This window comes from Adiantum capillus-veneris, chromosome 4, assembly GCF_014529385.1.
Source record: "Adiantum capillus-veneris isolate H3 chromosome 4, ASM1452938v2, whole genome shotgun sequence".
NCBI lineage: Eukaryota > Viridiplantae > Streptophyta > Polypodiopsida > Polypodiales > Pteridaceae > Adiantum > Adiantum capillus-veneris.
Genome location: NC_140934.1, coordinates 143,893,523 through 143,916,346, shown reverse-complemented (window position 1 = coordinate 143,916,346; position 22,824 = coordinate 143,893,523).

The following is a 22,824-nucleotide window of genomic DNA, read 5'->3' as shown; positions in this document are numbered from 1 at the left end:
CAATCTGCAGGCCAAGTCCAAGGTAAAACAACACCTCACAATTCAAATCTCCGAGGGCCCATGTAAGGATAACACAATCGTCTGCCAAGCTTCCTCACCAAAACTGATGGTAGTGTTAACTAGTTCTGCCATACATGTCCCTGGAGTGAAAAGTGTCAGAAGAGTGAAGGCTATGGCAAGAGAATCCTCATCATGGAGGGTTATCAGAACCTCAAAAGGAAAAGCCGCCTCCCCCACCGCCGATAAGCTTCAGGGTGGGACGGGCGCCCTTCCGGTTCACAATCCTTTTGCAGTGCTCCAAGTTGCGGAGCACAGGGTGGCAGGGGAACCCCCAGACTCTCCTACAATCAGAGACACAGAAACTGGGCATGGGTCAGATGTAGAGGAATTTGTCTCTCTTTCTCAATAATGAAAGTCCTTGCTTTGCGATCATGGAATGTAAAAGGCCTAAATACCCCAAAGAAACACGGCCGTTTTTGGGATGGAATAAGAAAGAATAAGGATGTCGATTGCTGGGCCATCCAGAAACATCATCTGGACGCTCGCAGCAAAAGAAAACAGGCAATGGGATCGAAGCTAGCCTTCTACGGAGAAGGAGTGAACGATTTCAGTTGTGTTCTCTCTATTGTGGACAAGAACTTGGAGCCCAAGGTAATACTTAATCACCCCTCTGGGAGAGTCCTAGGAATAAGTGTCACCCAGGGAGATCAACTTATAACCATTGTGAACATTTATGGACCAAACAACGTTAAGGATAGGGCCAAGTTATGGATGCATCTTAGGGATTTCCCCTTGGAAGTTGGAAGGAGAATGGCTTCTAATGGGAGACTTCAATATGGTAGAAAAGAGAAAGGATAGAACAGGCACCACCAATCTGCTCTCAGGCTCTGAAAAAAATAAATGGATGGGACTTTGTGAGAAATGGGCTTTGTTGGACTTATGGGAGTTAGGTCCCTGGAACAACACGGCCGGCTTCACATACACAAGCCTCCAATATGCCGGTACAGCCTCCCGTCTCGACAGATGCCGCTGCTCTCATCAAGCTGATTGGATCCTGTCTCTTGTTGAGATGCAAGTTATAATAACAAAAAGCTTTTCAGATCATCTTCCCACACACTTGGAACTCAAGAAGGCCAAAGGAGATGAGAAGACCCCCAATGGAACTAAAAAGCTACTGGTGACGGGAGCTCACTTGTTCAAAGACTCGTTGTTTAGAAGTTTTGCAATGGAAGCCTTGTGCAAACTCAATAAAGATATCAATCTAGAAAAACCTGGAGCCTGGGACCGATTTTCTCGGAGTATTCAAAAAGCGATCAAAACATCCGGCCCTCGAGTGAAAGGGGCCCCTGAGGACAAAGCAAAGCAACTCAAGGAGGTTAGTCATCTTACTTCAAAAAAATCCTCTGGTCTTGCCTCCGACAATGACCACAAATGATGGCTTGAAGCTAAAGCCAGCCTTGCCGAGCAACAACTTGAGCATGTTAAAAGGGCAAGATTGATATCTAGGGAAATCTTTCTTGAGCCTGAAGGCGCTACTCAAGCACATTTCTTTAGATCCTGTAAAATCAAGAAAAATCGAGGCTCGATTCACTCACTCACAGACGAGGAGGGACGCACCACGTAGGACCCGGATGATATGGCCCGAATGATGCTGGATCATTTATGTCAAATCATTGGCCAACCTGAGACCTGTTCTCAAGAAGTGGATGCGGCTAGAGCAATCGTACTTGAGAGTGTCAAAAAGAAAATTGACCAACCTGAGGCCTCTCACCTTGAGTTAGCCTGCTCTGAAGAAGAGTGCATGCAGACATTACAAGCTCTTGGCAAAGAGAAGTCCCCTGGCTGGGATGGTTTGACCACTGAATTCTTTAGAGAGTTTTGGGAATATCTCAAGGTCCCGATCACATATATGGCTAACCAAGCACTTGTCAAGGGATGGATGGATCCCTCTGTGAAAAGAGGGCTCATTAAACCCATCCCAAAACAGGTATGTTGTTCTCATGTCAAGCACTGGCGCCCCATCTCAATGATGTCAGTTGCTTATAAAGTCATCACCAAAGCGGTTGCTCTTAGAATGGCTCCCCTACTGGACATGGTTATCTCTCCCCATCAGCACGGGCTTATTAAGGGAAAGTCGATTTATGACAACATTTTGGTAGCAATGGTTGGCATTGAGTATGCCGCCTTCTCAAAACAGGAATGCATCTTGCTTCAACTTGATTTAGACAAGGCATATGGTAGAATTGTATGGTCTTTCATTGAAGATGTCATGAAAAATCTAGGTTTTGGTCCACGCCTCTGTCGTTTTATACACACTCTGGGTGCAGGTGGTCACTCTGAACTCCAATTCAATGGAAGAATAGTAGCCACCTTTGAAGCCAAAAGATCAATCAAACAAGGTTGTCCCTTGGCCCCACTCCTTTTTGCCGTTGGCTCACACCCCCTCTTAACAATGCTCGAAGCAACAACTGCACAAGGTGATATAATTCAAGGATTGGTTTTGCTAGGCAATGACCAACTCCTAGCCAAAATGTTTGCAGATGACTCCCTCCTTTTCCTAAAAGCCTGCCCCGAGGTTCTTAAGAAGGCATTAGAGATTGTGCACACTTTTGTCGTGGCTTCAGGTTCGAAGTGCAATATTGAGAAGTCAAGACTGATCTCTCTTACGGAAGATGACACATTTGACCCATCAGACTGGTTAGGGGAGGTTGTCACTAAAGGAAAGATGTTTCGACATTTGGGTGCCCCTTTGGGAGTAGATGTTTCTCACAAACAACGATTTGAGTGGGTCTTGGAGAAGGTTTAAAAAAAGAAAGAAAAGGTGGGAGTTTGTGTTGTTGCCCTTCCCAAGCCGAATAAAAGTGATCAACTCATTCATGCTCCCTTACATTGCCTTCACCAGTCCTCTCCTCAAAATAGCAAGATGCAACTGGAAGGAGTTCTTGAAAATTGTTAAGAGATTCTTATGGAAGAACAACACCAAAGTGTTGTCTCCATGGCAGTGGGCAAAATGGGAATTGATTTCTCGTCCGACTTCCCAAGGCGGCCTCGGAATCCACAACCCGGTCGTGCATGTCCAAGCCTTCTGTGCCAAGTTTGTGGTTGCTTTAGCAAAGCAAGATCGAGCCTGGACTATCATGACCAAGGATATGATTGACAAATCAAAGCTTTGCTTTAAAGGAGGATAGTGGAAAGAGATCAAGATGCATGATAAACTCTTAGCACCTGGATGGGCTACTTTGAAATTGGGGGGGTTAACGGGAGAGCTGGTTAAAAAATGCAACTGTTCCACTAGGGTCCTTGAATGGGGGGAACTAACCAGGTACTTTCAGAACTCCACTACGCACTGGTCCCTTTGGCTGTCAAACGCGACGGCAGTTAATCTAAACCTTTACTGGAGGGAAATAGGAAGAGAGCTAAACAATAAAGGCCTCCAACGACCAATTCACTTATGGGATGAAAGCAACAAGCACTGGAAACCTTCTGAAGATTTAGCCGATCAACTTCAGCTAAATGGCATGGAGAAGATGCTTGTCTGTAGAGTTCTTGAAGGCCTGAACAACAGTCTAATGCCAATTCAAGACTCTACATTTGAGTGTAAAGCCTGGAAATGGCCCAAAGATAGTTCTTTTTTCAAACCCCAAACCAAGATCATATATCAGGAGCTCATGAACAAGGACGACTGGTTTACCCCCTTAAACAAATAGTGGAAAATACAGTGGACAGAAGCTCGGTGTACTGAGGTCACCTTAAACATTTGGAAGCCACAATGGCGCCACTTCATGAAGGTGTTTTGATGGAAGGTTCTTTGGGGAGCCCTGCTGACGGGCGTCAAGATTCAGGCACGAGGTATAGGATCCGATAGATGCTCTGGTTGCCGGGGGGCTATTGAAGACCTATCACACCTTTTTATTGAATGTCCAACCATAAGAGGTTTGGCAGGGAAGGTGTGCAAATGGATTCAAAGAACATGGAAGATTGGTTTCTTCAAGAAGGATCTTTCTCTTGGAGGAAAACGCTTTCGGAGTCCTGCCCTTCTTATCTGTACCCAAATTGTTAGATTTTGCTTCTTCTATGATATCTGGAAGGTCAAGAACTGCAGTGTCTTCAATAATGAAGTTTTTGTGGCCAATTTCTTAGTAATTATTCAAGAAAGCAAAGAATTGATATATACGATAAGTAAAAGTCATGACTCGAATGATTGGATTTGGGCAGCACAAGCCATTTGATCAAAGCCTTTATGGTTGTAAAGTCTGATGTAATATCCGCCTCTCAAGGCTCGGCCTAGGCTTGAGATTGATCTGTAATTTTTTGTTCTCTTTCTAATACAATCAATCACAATTGTGAGTTTTGCCAAAAAAAAAAGAAAGAATGACTACCAATACTCATTCTTAACAAAGCAACATAAAAGAATTGGTGTTCGGGTCTTTTGTTGGGGTGGCTTCCGGATCAACCGATGTATTGAGTCCTTGTATATGGTTGTTTGATGGTGCCCTGCCTTGGTGTGTTAGCAGGGTTGGGCTTGTATTCTTTTTGGTTTTCTAATATACTACCACTCACTATTGTGAGTTCTACTAAAAAAAAAAAGAATGACGACGAATACTAGTTAGGTTAGCTATTGTGAAAACCTGAGAGAAATGAAGATTCTTTTTGGTTAGCATTTAGAGTTGTTCAGGTTGGGGGGTTTGTCATCAATCCTATGCAATCGCCCTGGTGCCACCTAGCCTAAGCATGTTTTTTCCGCTTGAGATGTGGTGGAGAACGTCTCCTGCTCTTCATGCTTAGCATTAGCCTTGGGATACTACCCTCTGCCGATCCTTAAGTCTCTCATGGATTCTTAACGTTGGTTTTAAGCCCTGCAATAAAATTCACTGTCACTCGCCTGCGCCCATACCCACCCCCCAACTCCTTGAGTGCGATTATTAGCATACCCATGAGCGGTTAATATTGCTAGGGTAAAGGCCCCGATAAAAGGACAAATCCCTGTAATGGGACAAAGATAAGGGATTGACGGGTTTGAAATGTGGAGCACTGAAGTGCTAGTGGAGGGACGGTTATGATGACATGCCATGATCATTATTCGCAGGCACCCGGGTTTAATACTGGATCTCGCATGTCCGCTTTCACGCTTAAGTGAATCTAGTCCTACTGGGACATGATTTTTTATAATGAAAAAAATAAAAGCCCTATCTCAGTAGTCGTAAATAGAGTCAAAGCACAAACCGTCAACAAGTGCCTTTGAAAGCCATCGTCATCAGCTTTGCGACACTCCTCGGCGCTCAAAATCTTGGAGATTTCATGAAGATTGAGCATTCTCAATCTCAATGTCCTTAATATGGGGCGTTTAGCCTATTCATGGCTGTTTTGGCCTTCGTCTATCTACTCGTCCAACGATTAATAACTCTATTAATTGTTTATTTTTATTTTTATTTTTGTATTCTAGTGTTAGCCCTCATATCGTGTTTCTTCTACAGAGATTACTATCGTTATTCCTAAAACACATTATGTCAAGCCACCCTTTGTATTAAGTCGTTACCCCTTCGATTGGCCGCACTATGCCGCTCTCTTGCCACCACTCCCCCGCGCCAAAAAGGGCTGGATTTTTACGGCGTTAGTTATGGAGATTGAGTCAATTCGCATGGAGGAGGATATCGTTAAATTCTTAAAGATACTCACGGAAAGGAAACTTTCTCAAAATGAAGTAGCAGTGCGAATGGATGAAGGGGATGGGTCAGACTTGCATCCATCGACCAAGGTAAAGACCCTTAAGCTTACTGAGTCCCATGGTCCAATTTGTGTATGGGACAAGATGGTAATCGGCTCTGCATCTCTCATAACAGGAGTATCATTTGCCAGCATTCTCAAGGGTCTCAACTCTAAGGACAACAATAAAGCCACATCAGTTGAGTCATCAAGTGAGGGAGACCTTAAAAAACTAAAGAGTGTGAAGGATCGGTTGGATCATGAACTGAAAGAAGTTAACAGACAGATTGAGATCGGCCCAAACGGTAACAAAAGAACTTGCTCACATACTGAAAGTAGTGGGTCTCTTGTAGACAGGTTGGTGGATAGAGTCTTTAGTGCTTTAAAGAAATCTATATCGCAACAGGTGGAGGTCGGAGAGGCTATTACAATGGAAATTTTGGGAGCTCTAATTAAAAAGCAGTTGTCTATGCAAGCTAAGCTTACACTGGTGGTGGAAGAGTCCCAAACAGGCATGAGCTAACTCAATGGCTGTAGGGACGGCAAATTCTTGGGCATGGAGGAGCAATTGAGAGTACCTCTTACTTAGCCAAGGGTTTTTGTACGGTTAGGTTGAAAGAAGTATCTGACATCTTGATGATCCATAATAAAGGTCCCCTCTTTTTTAACAGTATTACTGTTTGTGTAGTGTCATGGGAGCCAGTCTTTGACTCGATAGAATCCTTTTAAGGTTTTCATCCAGTCAGGGTCGAGTTTGAGGGATTGCCTAGCTGGATGTGGGATAATATCATGATGCTTGCCAGTCAATTGGATACCCCCTTGTTTGTTCCTAACAAGAGAGTTCTAGGAAGGTCCTCTAATAGGGTATGTATTGGATGGAATGTCTCCAAAGACACCACCCAAGAGCATGGTGATTAATTATCAGAGCTGGGCTGATGACTATCCTTCTCAATTTTAGGGTTGTTTTGAGTGTAACAAATTTGGACACTTTGCCAAGAATCTCCACATGAAGGCTAAAGTGAAGGGCCCATCCTGAAGCACAAGACTCCGTCAAAGGGAACGAAAACCATTGCCATGGTGAGGATGCCCTGGTGGAAGGTAATGTGAATCAGGTAAAGAGTATCGAAGGGGCAGGATTAGGGGAGGTAAAGGAGGATAGGATTTGTGACAAGGTGGACACCAAAACATCAGGAGAAAACTTTGGAAAAGGGAAACATCACATTGCAAATCCCCGAAGGCCCACATAGCTTCTCCTCCTCTAATACCTAAGTTTATGACAGTGACAACTAAGTCGGTAGTGCAAATCCCTGGTTTGAAGAGGTCCAAAAGGGTAAAGGAAATGGCAAGGGATCCCATGTCACTTGTGAAAGGGAAAGGCTCTCTCCCTCCCCCCGTGCAACAGAAAGGGGGGTCGTGGGTCATTGCTCTTCACAACCCCTTCACAATGCTTCAAGAAAATAAATCCCCTGACTTGGAACCCCCAGATTCTCCTAGAACCAGGGATGTGGTGATTGAATAAGGGTTGGATTTTGAAGAATTTGTGCCTCTCTCTGAATGATGGATACTCTTGCTATCCATTCTTGGAATGTGAAGGGTTTAAAGACCCGAAAAAAGAGTGCCCTCTTATGGGATGAAGTTAAGAAGGAGAAAGCAGGCTGTAGGGGAAAATCTTGTTTTCTATGGGGAAGAAAGTGAAGGATTCAATGGTGTACTACTTATTGTAGATAGAGAATTGGAACCTAAGGTGGTTCTTAGCCACCTCTCCATAGCCACCTCTCCAAAAAATCCATTGGAGTTAGAATCTTGTAGAGGATTAACCCCTCTCCATTGTGAATGTGTATGGACCTTGGCATGCAAAGGATAGAGCCAAATTGTGGATGCATCTTAGGGATTCTCTGATAGAAGGGGATTGGCTGATGGTTGGGCATTTCAATATGGTAGAGAAGAGTAAGGACATATCTTTTGTTTAATGATAGAATTATAGGCTCCTTTGAGGTCAAAAGATCGATCAAACAAGGATGCCCCCTGGGCCCCCTACATTTTTCCATAGGGTTGCATCCTCTCATCACCATGCTTGAAGCCAGTGTTGCAAGAGGGGAGATACAAGGCTTGAATTTCTTGGCAATGACCAGCTCCTTGCAAAACTATTTGCAGACAATTCACTCTTCTTTTTAGAGGCGTGCCCTCACATTGTCAGGAAAGCCCTGGAGATTGTGCAAACGCTCTCTATGGCCTCGGGTTCCAAGTGTAATGTTGAGAAGCCAAGGTTGATCTCCCTGTCAAAAAACAACTCCTTCAACCCTTTTGATTGGTCAAGTGAGATTGTCTCAAAAGGGAATATCTTCAGGCATCTGGGGGCCCCCTTGGGGGTGGATGTGATTCACAAAAAAATATTTCTTTGTGTCCTTGAAAAAGTCATAACAAAAATTGCTACAGCCGGAAGCCTGGCTGCCCTGCATAATACCCAAAGTAGCACATACCAAGACATAAACGAATAAATCTATGTACTTGCCGACTCGCACAAATCCATAGTCGAGCACAACATGAACAGAGAAAGACAGAGAGCGGGATAGAGCGAAAGAGCACGTGTAGACGCACCTCCTAGAGCGAAGTGCTACGCCGGCACGGCGAGAGAGAAGAGAGGAGGAGAGAAGAAGACACAGACAGTGGGTGCAATCTCCCCCCGTGCAAGAGTGACCATTTTCCTCTTGCACGTATTTGATTTATAGATTTCTTGAATGGTCAAATTGAGTACAAATTGGCCGGCCGGTCATAAATGGCCAAAGCTCATAAAAGAGCACTTGAATAATAAAATGTACATAAAGTATAATATCCTTTTGCAATAGCCTAGGTCGGTCAAGCCTTTTCCACCTGTCAACTACAATAAATAGTAAAATAACAATTCCATAACATACCTCTCCGTTGGAAAGCAACTGTCCTCAATTGCAAAGATAAAAATCTGCAAACAATACTTGTGAAAAGCAATGATGAAAAGTATGTATCAAAAAGTAAAAGAAAAATTCATAAAATTAGACAAGATTTCTTATGCCTGCCGTCATCCACATACTGCCTATTCTAGTGTCCCATACCACAAGAATAAGCAGTATATGTCATACCCTGATGAATCAGGATATCATTGGTCACACTCATCATTCAATAATCCATTCCCATCATTCTCAAGTAAAATACTATCGTGATAGAAAATCAACATATATCCATTCCAAATCCAAATCCAAACATCTGTCAACATGTACCCATTTCAAATCCAAATTCAAATATCCTTCAATTTGTGTACTCTAGTAACAAAATCATACCAGTTGCAGTGGTGGACAGCCATTGCAGCATGATTTTGTGATTGGTGTTACCTAAATCGGCGAATCTACACCAATAAGACGTGCTGCCTAAATCGACGAATCTGCACTAATGCTGCCTAAAGCGGCAAATCTATGTGCCTGTGACCAATGGACTAGACATGGAATAAAAAGTGAAAATTAAATGACCTGTTTGATATAAAATTAGAATAGACTGGAATGTGTTAGCAATCATCGCACACCAACTGAGCTCATGTAAGTAGTGGTATGACAAGTCATCTCAATAAGAGTTCAATCAAAGAAAGTAGAACCCATGACATTAGAAACAATGGATTTTACAACATAATGTAAACAAGTAAGGGAGCATCTGAAAAAATTTTATTGCTTGCTGCAACAAAGGTGCTTGGGTATCTATAGGAGTGTGACAATATCTGCAAAAAGACTCACTTAAAAGAGATCAAATATAATAAATATTAATTTATTAAATCACTATGAAACTAGAGAATCGTGCATAAGGAGTTGTGGTGAAGTGTGGGGGAATTTGGAGGGGCCAAGATAAGAGAAGAGGTGGGATAAGAACTTGTGATGGATTAGATAATATTACTTTTAGGTCTGAAGATACATAGAGAGTGAAGTCGCGGAGCGGAGCATAGATCAACTCACACACACACACACACAGATACACAGAGAGCTTACACAGTACCCAGAGAATTCGTTTTGAAGGGTTATTTCCTAAAACCTTATTATCCACAAAAGTATAAGTGAGTATATACAAAGAGTTAGTGATAAGTGAGTTAGGCGGCCGGGCGGCCATACCCGTATAAGAGGCCACTTGGGCTTTAATCCCAACAACCTCCCACTTAAAGTCCAATGTGGCACTTTAAGTAACTGTAAATCTATGAACATAAATGTACAAAGATTTAATAGCTGCCATCTATCCAATGCCCAGAACTCACGACAATGCACAAAGCCCTCTCTTGGAAGTCCCTTTGTGAGAAGATCAGCAGGATTGTCCTTGGTGTGGATCTTCAGCAGTTGTATCTGCTTGTCTTCAAGTACTTCCCTAATGAAGTGATATTTCACATCAATATGCTTAGTCTTCGAATGGAACACTGGATTCTTTGCCAATTGTATAGCACTTTGACTATCACAATATAACTCTGGCATATCTACTTTGATTCCCAAGCATGCTACCAATCTACCAAGCCAAATAGCTTCTTTGCATGCCTCATTTGCTGCAACATACTCAACTTCTGTAGTAGACTGCGTAATACAATCTTGTAATTGAGATTGCCATGATATGGCACCTCCAGCCAATGTAAAGACATAGCATGATGTAGATCTCCTCTTATCCAAGTCTCCTGCATAATCTGAGTCAGTGTATCCTCTGATACTCAAATCCTGACTACCATAGAATATGCGCATACTCTTTGTATGTTTTAAGTATCTCATGATACCTTTCACTGCCTCCCAATGTTTCTTGCCGGGGTTTGACATATATCTGCTAACCACTCCCACTGCAAATGCAATATCCGGACGTGTAGCAATCATTGCATACATCAAACTACCCACTGCAGACGCATATGGAATCTTATCCATTTCAGCCTTTTCTTCCTCAGACACAGGACAATCTTGTTTGTTAAGTTTCACATATGGTGGCAATGGAACACTCAATGCCTTTCCCTTCTCCATATTGAAACATTGCAAAACCTTGTCAATATACTCTGTTTGAGATAACCAAATCAACTTCTTTGATTTTTCTCTCTCAATGCGCATACCAAGTATATGACTTGCCTCACCCATGTATTTCATGTCAAACGATTTTGCCATCTTTGACTTCAAAGCTGAAATTTCTTCCAAGTGTTTGCAAGTGTTTGCCAGCAATCAACATGTCATCCACATACAAAATAAGGATCAGCCAACTGCCATCCTTAGCCTTCTTTGTATATAGACAGTGATCGAACTCACTACGTTTGTAGCCTTGAGAAAGCATAAACTGGTGGAACTTATGGTACCATGCCCTCGGTGATTTTTTAAAGCCATAAAGACTCTTTAACAACTGGCATACCAAATCTTCCTTGCCTTTCTCAACAAACCCTTCTGGCTGATGCATGTAAATTTCCACATCTAAATCACCATGCAAGAACGCTGTCTTGACATCCATTTGGTGCAACACCAAATCCAATATGGCAACCAATGCAAGAAAGCATCTTAATGTAGTCATCTTGACCACCGGAGAGAAAACTTCATCAAAGTCAATGCCTTGTTCTTGCTTAAAGCCCTTGGCAACAAGCCTTGCTTTGTACTTTGGCTGACTATCATGAGCGGTGATCTTATACCTGTAAACCCATTTACATGGTAGAGCCTTTTTGCCCCGTGGTAATTTAACTAGCTTCCATGTCTGGTTTTTATGCAGAGCTGTCATCTCTGACTGCATGGCCAACTGCCATTTTTTCGAGTCAACCACTTGTAATGCTTCCTTGTAACAAGATGTTTCTCCGCAATCTGTGAGCATGACATAATTTAGAGATGGCACATAACAATCAGGTGGTTTGGAGACACGCTCAGAACGTCTCACCACAACCGATTCTGCCTCTCTAGCCACTATAGGCTATTCCTGAGCCTGACCATGCTGTCTTGATGTGCTAACACTAGGTCCATCTTCCCTGAAGACAACTCTTCTGATCTCCTCTGTATTCTCTGGCTTAGCGTGAAACTTGGCTTCATTGAAATGCACATCATTGCTCCGAACTTTTGAATTTGTTCAAAAATTAAGCTCTCATTCTCTTTTAAGAAGGGGGTTCTTATAACTATCTGATTAAGTCTTTGATCTTCACAGCATAACTTCTGATCAAAAGATTACCCTACTTGATCTTGTCAAGCTCACAAAAAATATCTTCATCTCCCCTATTGTCTGCATACTCGAGTCTTAAAGCCTTAATAAGCTTATGGTATGATCTATGTTGACAAGCTGGGTAATGGTAGTACCAATTTTGAGCTACCTCCTTTAAGGGCTGTGGAACGTACTCTCTCCATTCATCCTCGTCAATATTCTTGAGCTCAACATATTGCTTAAAATCTTGAATTTGAACATCACAATCATCATTGTTTTGTGCCTTTGAACATTGGAAAGGAAATTTTTAAACCATTGGAGTGTTTAGCAACATGACTAGTTCTAGTTTTGTGAACTGACTTCTTCTTCTCTATGGACCTTCTCTTACTGTAGTATTCCGTATTAGCATTCTAGTCCTTGTATGTCTTAGTTTTTGACATTGTGTCCTCTTCTCTTTTTGCTGATTCATCTACTGATTTGTGACTTCATTTACTGCCACTTTCTGCATTGTGTTTCTGGTTCTTTCAAGATCCACGAGATTGATTCCTTTGTTTCGCCTATTCAACTAGTCTTCTCCTAGAATGAGTGGAATGTTGGGAATTCCTTGGGTTGTAAGCTGGCCCTGGTCCTAGGGCCACATCCGTCTTATTGCTAGGTTCATGTTCAAATTTAAAGCCGCGCATTGATCCCTCTTGATTTGGAATGACACAGTTTAGTTCATCCATGAATCGAGTAAGTGGCCGTCGACCACTTGTACCTCTTATGGGAGGCATATCTGATATCTGAGAGCTATAACACACATTGGAAGATAGTTTGCTTGTTGAGTGTAACTTAGCTCAATACACCGTGATCACCAAAATTAAATGAGCTTTTCATGCTTAGTCAACTATTCGAGGTTGGTAGTCAGAGTTAGCTCATATGAGACAGTAGACGTTAGTCTAGATCAGGACACGATTGGAACTAAAAGTCATTAGAACTCGAATTGTACATTAAGAATAGTAAACCAATACAATGAAGTTAAACTCAATGAGATTTGGATTATGAAAGTACAACAACTCTAAGCACAAGAGTTTGGGCTCCAAAATTATACAATGGAATAGAATCTGATAGATGCTCAAAATAAAGTATGGGTCCTATTTATAATCTTCTTGATTGGGTTCTGATCAATTGGCTATGCACTATATCAAATATTGTGGTAATTTTCCATAATTACAACTTTTGGAAGCTTCCAATCTAGCCATCCCCCATTCTCCTGCTAAGGCCATTCCCGCCGTCTTTATTTTCCATCACAATGGTATAGAAGTTTGGAAGTTCTACTTTAGGGTTTTTTTGCATGCATGCATGGTGGAGCATGCAACTGTGGTCAAGGGGAGAAGATAGGACCTTGGAGGTCAGCCCATGTAGAGTCGCTAGCACAACCAAGGGGAAAAAAATCGGCCAATGCAAAGTTGACTTCTCTCTCTCTCCTTATGGGTTGACAGTAAGCCACAGGCTCTTACATGTTTCTGCAATGACGGGAAGGGAGCTTGCTACAGCCCGCCATCGCCTTCTCCTCCTATGTGCAATAGGCAGTAGGGCCATCAATTTTAGCCTTGGGGTTGTTTCACATAACCAAGGTCAAATCCATAAAAAATTTGGGGGTTTGCCTTGGACAAGGAATCATTCCCCTACTTTAGTATTGCAAGAGTGGATGAGCAAAGCAAAAAGAAAAAGAAAATATATCGTGTTTCAAATGGGCTTAAGCTTGGAGTCAGAGCAATTTTGTCATGTAGTAATTTGCAAAAGTTTTCGTAGAAGAAATTATAATTTGTTAATTCTTTTCAAAAACTGTATGACTTTTCATTCTTTTCATGGTGTATTGCATGGCCAATTTTGGGCAACAGTCAAGAATAATTGAGGAGTTTGAATGTAACTACACAACTTTGTTCCAATTACTTTCCACAATGACAATCTTTCTAGTATGCACATTCAAAGCTTTGAAAAGTAATTTAGTTGAAGTTTTGATGTTGGCAAGGTAAAGGCAGTTACCATCAAGCAAGGCCTTGATATTGGCGCCAAAAAAAATTGTCAAAAAATCATATAATAGCTCTTCAACAAGGTAATTTGAACGGACCTTGGGATCAGATTTGCATCGCTTTGTTTGTGGCAAGTTTTCTTGACTTTTTCAGTTGTGTGTGTTGTCACGGCTTGGCATTGCCAATCTCTCCCTCTAGCCTCTATAGTTGTTCATTGGTGTTTCCAAGGTAGTTTTTCACAAGGTATTCATCCTTTTTCTATTGACAACGCACTGCACCACATAGACATCCATCATCAACTCAATTCTGAACACCCCCTCTCTCAGCCTATTTTTGGGTACCCACATGACAATTGGCACGAATGCTAGCATACAATCTCTTGTTTTGTAGGAGTTTAGAGCATTGCAATCAAATATGTCTTTTTTGGAAACTACTTTTGCATGTTTACATGTCACTAAAATCTCTAATCTAGTAGTGCAATATATGAAATCCAAGAGGCCAAGGGCCCTACAAGTGAGTTTCCTTGGATTTTTTCGGACACTGTTCTTGAAAATTCAACCCTTTGCATGCGAGAGCAAGGATACAATCTGGACTCGTTGCTAATCCTCACTCAAAAAGAGGAGGATGAGGTGTTGAAAAAAAAAAAACCATTGAACCTTCAAGGGAGAAAAAAGAGCGGAACAAAGATACGATAAATATCTTCTTAAGTAAGTGGAATGGTATTCACGATCTCCATTAGACTCTAGATGCATTCAAGGCACTTTAAAGTAGTTTAATAGAAGAAGGTAAAGCCTATAATTGGTGGATGTCACTCAAGGAGAAGGGCATTGTATTTTACACATGGGAAACCTTCAAGAATGTGTTTAGAAAAGAAGTTTTTCCCACTTGTGAAAAGGACAAGAATTGGAATGCATGGGATAAGTGTTCTATGAATCAACAAAAGACACTGCACACATATGCATGACCCTTTCAATGCTCATGCATCTCACAGTCATAATAAGAGAAACTTATTGGTAGCCTCATATGATGCCTCCAAAAAGACCAAGGGCCCTAGAGGCCATCTGCCCAGTGAGATGAATTTGAAAAATTAAAGACGGATTGAAGGAGTATGAGCGGAAGTGCGACGCGAGAGAGAGTGCGAGAAGAAGAGCACGACGATATGGTGAACTCGCTCTACTGTAATGTGTAGAGCATAGTGAGTTCTTATTAGGTTTTTACAAAAGAATATGTGTGCATACCTGGCGGCCCGCCCACTTACCTGGGCGACCACATTGGGCTTTATACCCCAACAACCTTCCACTTAAAGTCCAATGTGGTACTTTAAGTGTGAGAGAAGCTACTATACAAGCTAATATACAAGAGATGTAGAGAAGTGATGTACTACCCTACACTTAACTGCTTGCAAAAATGCGCAAAGCTCTCTAAGGGGAGTCCTTTTGTAAGTAGATCAACAGGATTTTCTGTGGTGTGAACTTTGACAAGATGAAGTTGCTTATCCTCGAGCATTTCCATGATGAAATGATACTTCACATCCACATGCTTTGTCTTTGAGTGATAAACTGGATTGCGAGCCAATTAAAGTCCAATGTGGTACTTTAAGTGTGAGAGAAGCTACTATACAAGCTAATATACAAGAGATGTAGAGAAGTGATGTACTACCCTACACCTAACTGCTTGCAAAAATGCGCAAAGCTCTCTGAGGGGAGTCCTTTTGTAAGTAGATCAGCAGGATTTTCTGTGGTGTGAACTTTGACAAGCTGAAGTTGCTTATCCTCGAGTATTTCCCTGATGAAATGATACTTCACATCCACATGCTTTGTCTTTGAGTGATAAACTGGATTGCGAGCCAATTGTATAGCACTTTGACTATCACAATATAACACAGGCATCTCTTCTTTGATTCCCAAATCTGTTACTAGTCGATTAAGCCAAATTGATTCTTTGCATGCCTCTGATGCTGCAACATATTCAGCCTCTGTAGTAGACTGAGTAACACAATCTTGTAATCTAGAACGCCATGATACTGCTCCACCAGCCAATGTAAAGACATACCCTGACGTAGACCTTCGGTTGTCTAAGTCACCTGCATAATCTGAGTATGTAAAACCCTTTACACTTAGCTCCTGACTCCCATAGCATATACGCATACTCTTTGTAGCTTTCAGGTATCTCAATATTCCTTTCACTGCCTCCCAATGTTTCTTGCCTGGGTTTGACATGTATCGACTTACTACTCCCACTGCAAATGCAATGTCTGGGCGAGTAGCAATCATTGCATACATCAAACTACCCATTGCAGACGCATATGGAATCTTATCCATTTCAGCCTGTTCTTCCTCAGACACGGGAAAATCTTGTTTGCTAAGTTTCACATATGGTGGCAATGGAACACTCAGTGCCTTTCCCTTCTCCATATTGAAACGTTGCAAAACCTTGTCAATATACTCTGTTTGAGATAACCAAATCAACTTCTTTGATCTGTCTCTCTCAATGCGCATACCAAGTATATGACTTGCCTCACCCATGTCTTTCATGTCAAACGATTTTGCCATCTTTGACTTCAAAGCTGAAATTTCTTCCAAGTGCTTGCCAGCAATCAACATGTCATCCACATACAAAATAAGGATCAGCCAATTGCCATCCTTAGCCTTCTTTGTATATAGACAGTGATCGAACTCACTATGTTTGTAGCCTTGAGAAAGCATAAACTTGTGGAATTTATGGTACCATGCCCTCGGTGATTGTTTTAAGCCATAAAGACTCTTTAACAACTGGCATACCCAATCTTCCTTGCCTTTCTCAACAAACCCTTCTGGCTGCTGCATGTAAATTTCCACATCTAAATCACCATGCAAGAACGCTGTCTTGACATCCATTTGGTGCAACACCAAATCCAATATGGCAACCAATGCAAGAAAGCATCTTAATGTAGTCATCTTGACCACCGGAGAGAAAACTTCATCAAAGTCAATGCCTTGTTCTTGCTTAAAGCCCTTGGCAACAAGCCTTGCTTTGTACTTTGGCTGACTATCATGAGCGGTGATCTTATACCTGTAAACCCATTTACATGGTAGAGCCTTTTTGCCCCGTGGTAATTTAACTAGCTTCCATGTCTGGTTTTTATGCAGAGCTGTCATCTCTGACTGCATGGCCAATTGCCAATTCCCGGAGTCCTTCATTTGCACTGCTTCCTTGTAACATGAAGGCTCATTGCAATCAGTCAACATGACATAATTCATAGATGGAACAAACCTATCAGGAGGTCGCGTGACACGTCCAGATCTACGCACAATAGGTGGCTCAGGCTCAGACACAACCTATGGTTCCACTCTATCCTGTCCTTGCTCCTCTTGAGCCCTGACATTTTGTCTTGCACGTGCAGGTCCATCTTCTTGGAAGACAACTTTTCTAATCTCCTCAACCCTCTCTGGTTTAGAATGATATTTGGATTCATTAAAGTGAACATCATTGCTGCGGACAACCTTTCTGGATTCGGGATCCCAAAGTCTGTACCCCATCTCACTGGAATTACCATAGCCTAGAAAGATGCACTTTCTACTCTTTGGCTCAAGTTTGTTCCTAAATTCCTTTGGAACGTGAGTATATGCCTCATAGCCAAAGACTCTGAGATGCTTGTATGAGGGCATTTTGCCTGACCATACCATCTCTGGCACTGAATCCTTCTGCAAAACCTTGCTAGGAGATCTATTTACAAGATGAACAGCTGTTGATACAGCTTCAGCCCAAAACCCATTTGGCAGCTGTGCGTTAGACAACATACTTCTGACCTTCTCTTGTATGGTCCTATTCATCCTCTCAGCAACACCATTTTGAGGAGGATTGTAAGGAGCAATAAGTTCACGTTTTATACCTTTTGACTCACAAAAGTCCTGAAAGGCCTTTGAAACATACTCTCCACCATTGTCAGTGCGTAAGCATTTAAGCTTCTTGCCACTCTCATTCTCCACAAGTGTCACAAACGTTTTGAAAACACTAAATGCTTCATCCTTGTGCTTGATAAAGTAAACCCATACTTTCCTTGAGTAATCATCTATAAATGTCATAAAGTAAGAAGCTCCCCCTAGAGATAGGTTAGGCATAGGTCCACACAAATCACTATGAACAAGTGCCAACTGTGTATCTCTTCTACTGCTTCTATGCTTATGTGGCTGCTGTGTTTGCTTACCATACAGACAATGTTCACAGAATTCAAAATCATTAAATGAAAAGCCAGGAAAATAACCAGAACGAGACAAGATTTCCATTCCCTTCTTGGACATATGTCCTAACCGGCTATGCCACAAAGAAACGTTCGGCTGCTCGGTTACATTGATTAAATTTTTAGAGAAATTTGATACATAAATCATGTAAAGTCCTCCAGACTTTACTCCATGTGCTACTGTCATAGAACCCTTGGATATCTTCCACATGTTCTGTCCAAAAGTGGTGACGTAGCCACCATCATCAAGTAAACCTGTGCTGATCAAGCTCTTTGTAATTGTGGGAACATGTCTCACATTCTTCAACGTGAAAGAAGAGCCATTCTGAAACTTCAATTGAACATCTCCAACACCTAAGATCTCACATGTCTGCCCATTGCCTAGCCGAACATGATCTTTAGTGGTCACATAAGAGGTAAACCACTCCTTGGTTGGAGACACATGAAGTGATGCCCCTGAGTCTATAATCCAGTCACTCAGTGCATTTCCATCAGATGCTGTAAGAAGAGCTGAGTCCATTGTATTCTTCAAGAAGTAGATGTCTCCTGACACTAGACTGTCATTCTCTGCAACAGTGTTTGTCACATTTATTTCTTGAATCTTCACTGAGGACTTGTTCTTCTCACCATGGTCTTTAGCTTTCTCTTTGCCTTTTTCTGCTTTCCATTCTCTGCAGTCTCTTTTCATGTGACCCTTCTTGCCACAATGGTAGCATTCTATGTTACTCTTGCCTTTAGCACTGCGGGACTTGCTACGAGATTGATTCCTCTTTCCACCTTTGTACTTTTCTTTGGTCCTTCCCCTGACAACTAAGGCTGTTCCTTTGCCTTTGTCCATTGTCTTTCTATTGGTTTCTTCAGTAAGCAGACTTCCTTCTACACCTGCTATGTTCAAACCATATGGAGGTGCAGAATTACTCAAAGCTGTGCGAAAAGTGTCCCAACTTTCTGGCAATGTGATAAAAAGGAACATAGCTCTAACAGGTTCATCAAACTTGACACCTTGAGCTGACAACTGACTATAGATTGTGTTGAATTCATTCAGATGATTGGACATAGGTGTCCCTTCTTTCATCTTCAAGTCAACAAGCTTCTTAAGCCAGTATACCTGTGAAGCTGCACTCTGCTTCTCATAAAGATCACTCAGCTTTAACCATGCTTGATAAGCCGACATCTCGTCTGCTACATTGAAGTAAACGCTTTCTGCCAAAGTCAGCATAATGGTAGAAAGTGCCAATTCATCCATTTCGCTCCATTCATCTTCGTCCATATCTTCTGGTTTTATCCCCTTGAGCCTTATAGGTTTTATCTGTTTATTTTTTACAAACACGTGCCAAATCTGCTTCTTTCACAATGGGAAATTGGTTCCATCCAGCTTCTTGATATTGTAAAGAGCAGTGTCCTGTGATCCAGCCATAGCTACGCTTCACAGTGGTTTACTTTCCTGGGAAAAATTCGACAGAGTTTCCCCTGTAAACTGACCTCTGAACCAATATCAACCTGTCAAATGAACCAAGAAAGCTTCAGATTCTGCATAAATTTCGGCAGAGTCTCCTTTGTAAAATGGCTTTGGTGTACTCAAAAAACAGACCAAAAATAGCTCAAAAAACACTGTCTCTCTGACACATGTAAGTTGCGGGTAAACCTGTCCTGCACCTGTACTGTCTCTCACTGTCCTGTCACTGTCCTGTAAGCATAGACTGTAACAATGCCTCAACGGCAGTAAAGCAAAGATGCAATCCCAACTGTCTAACACACAGTCAATACATCCTAGCTGCCTATCTAAGGGTACTCGAGGGATCGCTCCAAGACCTGTATCACCGAAAGGATCTCAACATTCGAGAATCCCCCAGCTCAATATAACCTCACTCGACCCTCAACAAAGGCTGCAGTAAATTTGACAGTACATAGACTTCCCACAAAGTCATACATCCACAAATTTCCCACTGTATGATGTAACCGCTGCGGCGGTTGTTTGCTGCATGACTCACAGCCAGCAAACCCTCAACAGACATACATCATCTCTGACAATACATCCCATGTGGAAGTACCTGCAATGTCAGGATGAAATCTGGAATATCAAGCAGCAAACACAAGCTACCTGATGAACTAGTGGATGTTGCCTACAGTCTGTGTGTAGATGCGCCCGTGTCGTATGTGACACGCCTCCAAGAACTGTGAGCCGTCCTTCGATGTGTAGACAGCCACAAATCAACACTCTGGAGGTGTCGATATCCTCAGCACCTGCAGTCGTAGGCCGAAAACCCCAAATTTGCAGAGTCGGATCTGCACCCGCCAAGACCACGTAGTCGAAAATGGCCTGCGCAGACCTTTGTCGAAGTCGAACGGTGGCCGAGATGACCTCAGAATGAAATTATGAGAACACCAAGCCCTTTGGGCTTTCCCACAGGATTTGGGGCCGTGTCTTTGCCTGTCGAATTTCACTCCAATCTGAGCTGGTGACTCTAGCCTCCTGCAGTGCTGCCCCGAGCCTCGATCTGAGCTCTGATACCAGTTGAAGGAGTACGAGCGGAAGTGCGACGTGAGAGAGAGTGCGAGAAGAAGAGCACGACGATATGGTGAAATCGCTCTACTGTAATGTGTAGAGCATAGTGAGTTCTTATTAGGTTTTTACAAAAGAATATGTGTATATACCTGGCGGCCCGCCCACTTACCTGGGCGACCACATTGGGCTTTATACCCCAACACGGATAGGCTATTTTTTAAATGTTTAAGAAGTGTACATGGCAAAAGTGATGGTCCCAAGGAGAAATTTGCTGCCCAAGGTAAGGAAAACATTGTGCACATGGTGCAATTGATTCCCCTAGAATCCTCTTATTGTTATGCCAATGTGGATGTAACACATAATCAAGCGGTTCATGAGTGTTTTATTATAGCCTCTATGTGGCAAGTGACTTTTGGATCACACAAACTTGTCAAAATGCATTGGTCTATCCAAGGTCACAAATGAAAATCTTGGTAGATGATGGAGAATCTCAAATTTTTATTAACTACAAGTTAGAAAAACGTCTCAATTTGCCTCAAACCCCTAGTTCCAACCTCTACAAGGTAGCTATGATAAACGTCCATGATATTGAATTTTGGGATACGCAAGATCATGGGATACGTCTTGAGATTCAAGGGTATAAGACATCCTTGGATTTCCAAGTAATGAATATGCATAGAGCACAGGTGGTGTTAAGTTGGGAGTGGTTGCATGGGTTAAGATCACCATTATGTAGTATCTATAAGCGTAATGATTTAATATTTGAATCCCATGATGTACACGTGTTGTTGTTGGAAAAAAAGGATATGCCTTCCTCATCACTTATTTGTACATGCAAAATCATGATTCTCTCTTCAAATAATGAAATAAAAGACTCTTTTTGTGTTACTCTTTGGTTCATTTTTAAACAAATATTGACAATAATTTTGGTATGGGTGAAGATTCTCAATGCTACATGCTCCTTTCTCTTCTCTTCCTTCTATCTCTACTCCTCTACCACCACAATAAGAAAATAATTTTGGTAAATTAAAGGAGCTTTTAAATGAATAAAAAGATTCATTTCCAGAAGATTTACTCGTTGAGTTAGCACTGACACATTCTATGCAACCCGATAGTTGAGTATAGTAAGCCTATTGGTAAATCACCTACATAATGAGCTATTTTAAGGCTATTGAGGTCAAACATTAGCCTACCTTAACAAAGGATTTATTCAACCTAGTCCTTCACCATGGGAATCTCCCATTCAACTGGTGAAGAAAAAGGATAGTAGTATGCACATGTGCATAGATTATCATGGCATAAACATGATTACTATTAAGAACAAGTATTCATTGGCACCGATAGATGGGTTGTTTGATAAACTCACCCATGTCTATATTTTTATGATAATAGACATACAGTGAATGGAGAGAATTTTAATTTTTGATATACTCAAAACAACTTTTTGAGCAAGGTTTGGACATTATGAGTTCTTGATTATGCCTTTAATGTGCCAACTACTTTGATTACCGTCATGGATAGTCTATTGAAACCATATCTGCCTAAGTTTGTAATTTTTTTTCTCGATGACATCCTAGTCTACATTGCACATAAGAAAGAGCACTTATAACATTTGAAGCAGGTGTTTGATCTGCTATGGAAATACAAAATATATGCTAAACAATCCATGTGATTTTTTCAAAGAAACAAATCACTATTTGGGGCATGTATTTTGTGATGGAGTACTATATATGGATCAATCCAAAGTGGGTTCCATTTGCAAATATCCTTCTCCCGAACAAAAAATGGAAGAGATCCAACTTTTTTGGGTTTGTAGGTTTCTATCGTAGGTTTGTTAAAAACTATGAAAAAATTGATGCTCCAATGATAGACCAATTGGAAACCAAGGGAAAATATTTTTGAAGCTCAATAGCAAAGTATGAAAGAAATGATGGGATTGAACTCATACTAGGCTAAAGCAACACTAAAGTATGGGGGTTTGCTATTAGTGGCAATGATGATGATGAGTAATTAGCGCACACATGACACTTCAATTGTAAAAAATACAAAGATATTAATGCAAAGTAATCACTTCATCAGCCATGCTAGGGAATACAAAAGAATAGGACTTGCTTGCATACATTCTTGTACATTGTTATTGTGTTTATATAGCACTCATGGAGAGGTATCTTGTGACATCATCAATGAGGTGTTCTTCATTTCACTAGCATTCAATGTGGGTGAAATAGATGGCTTTG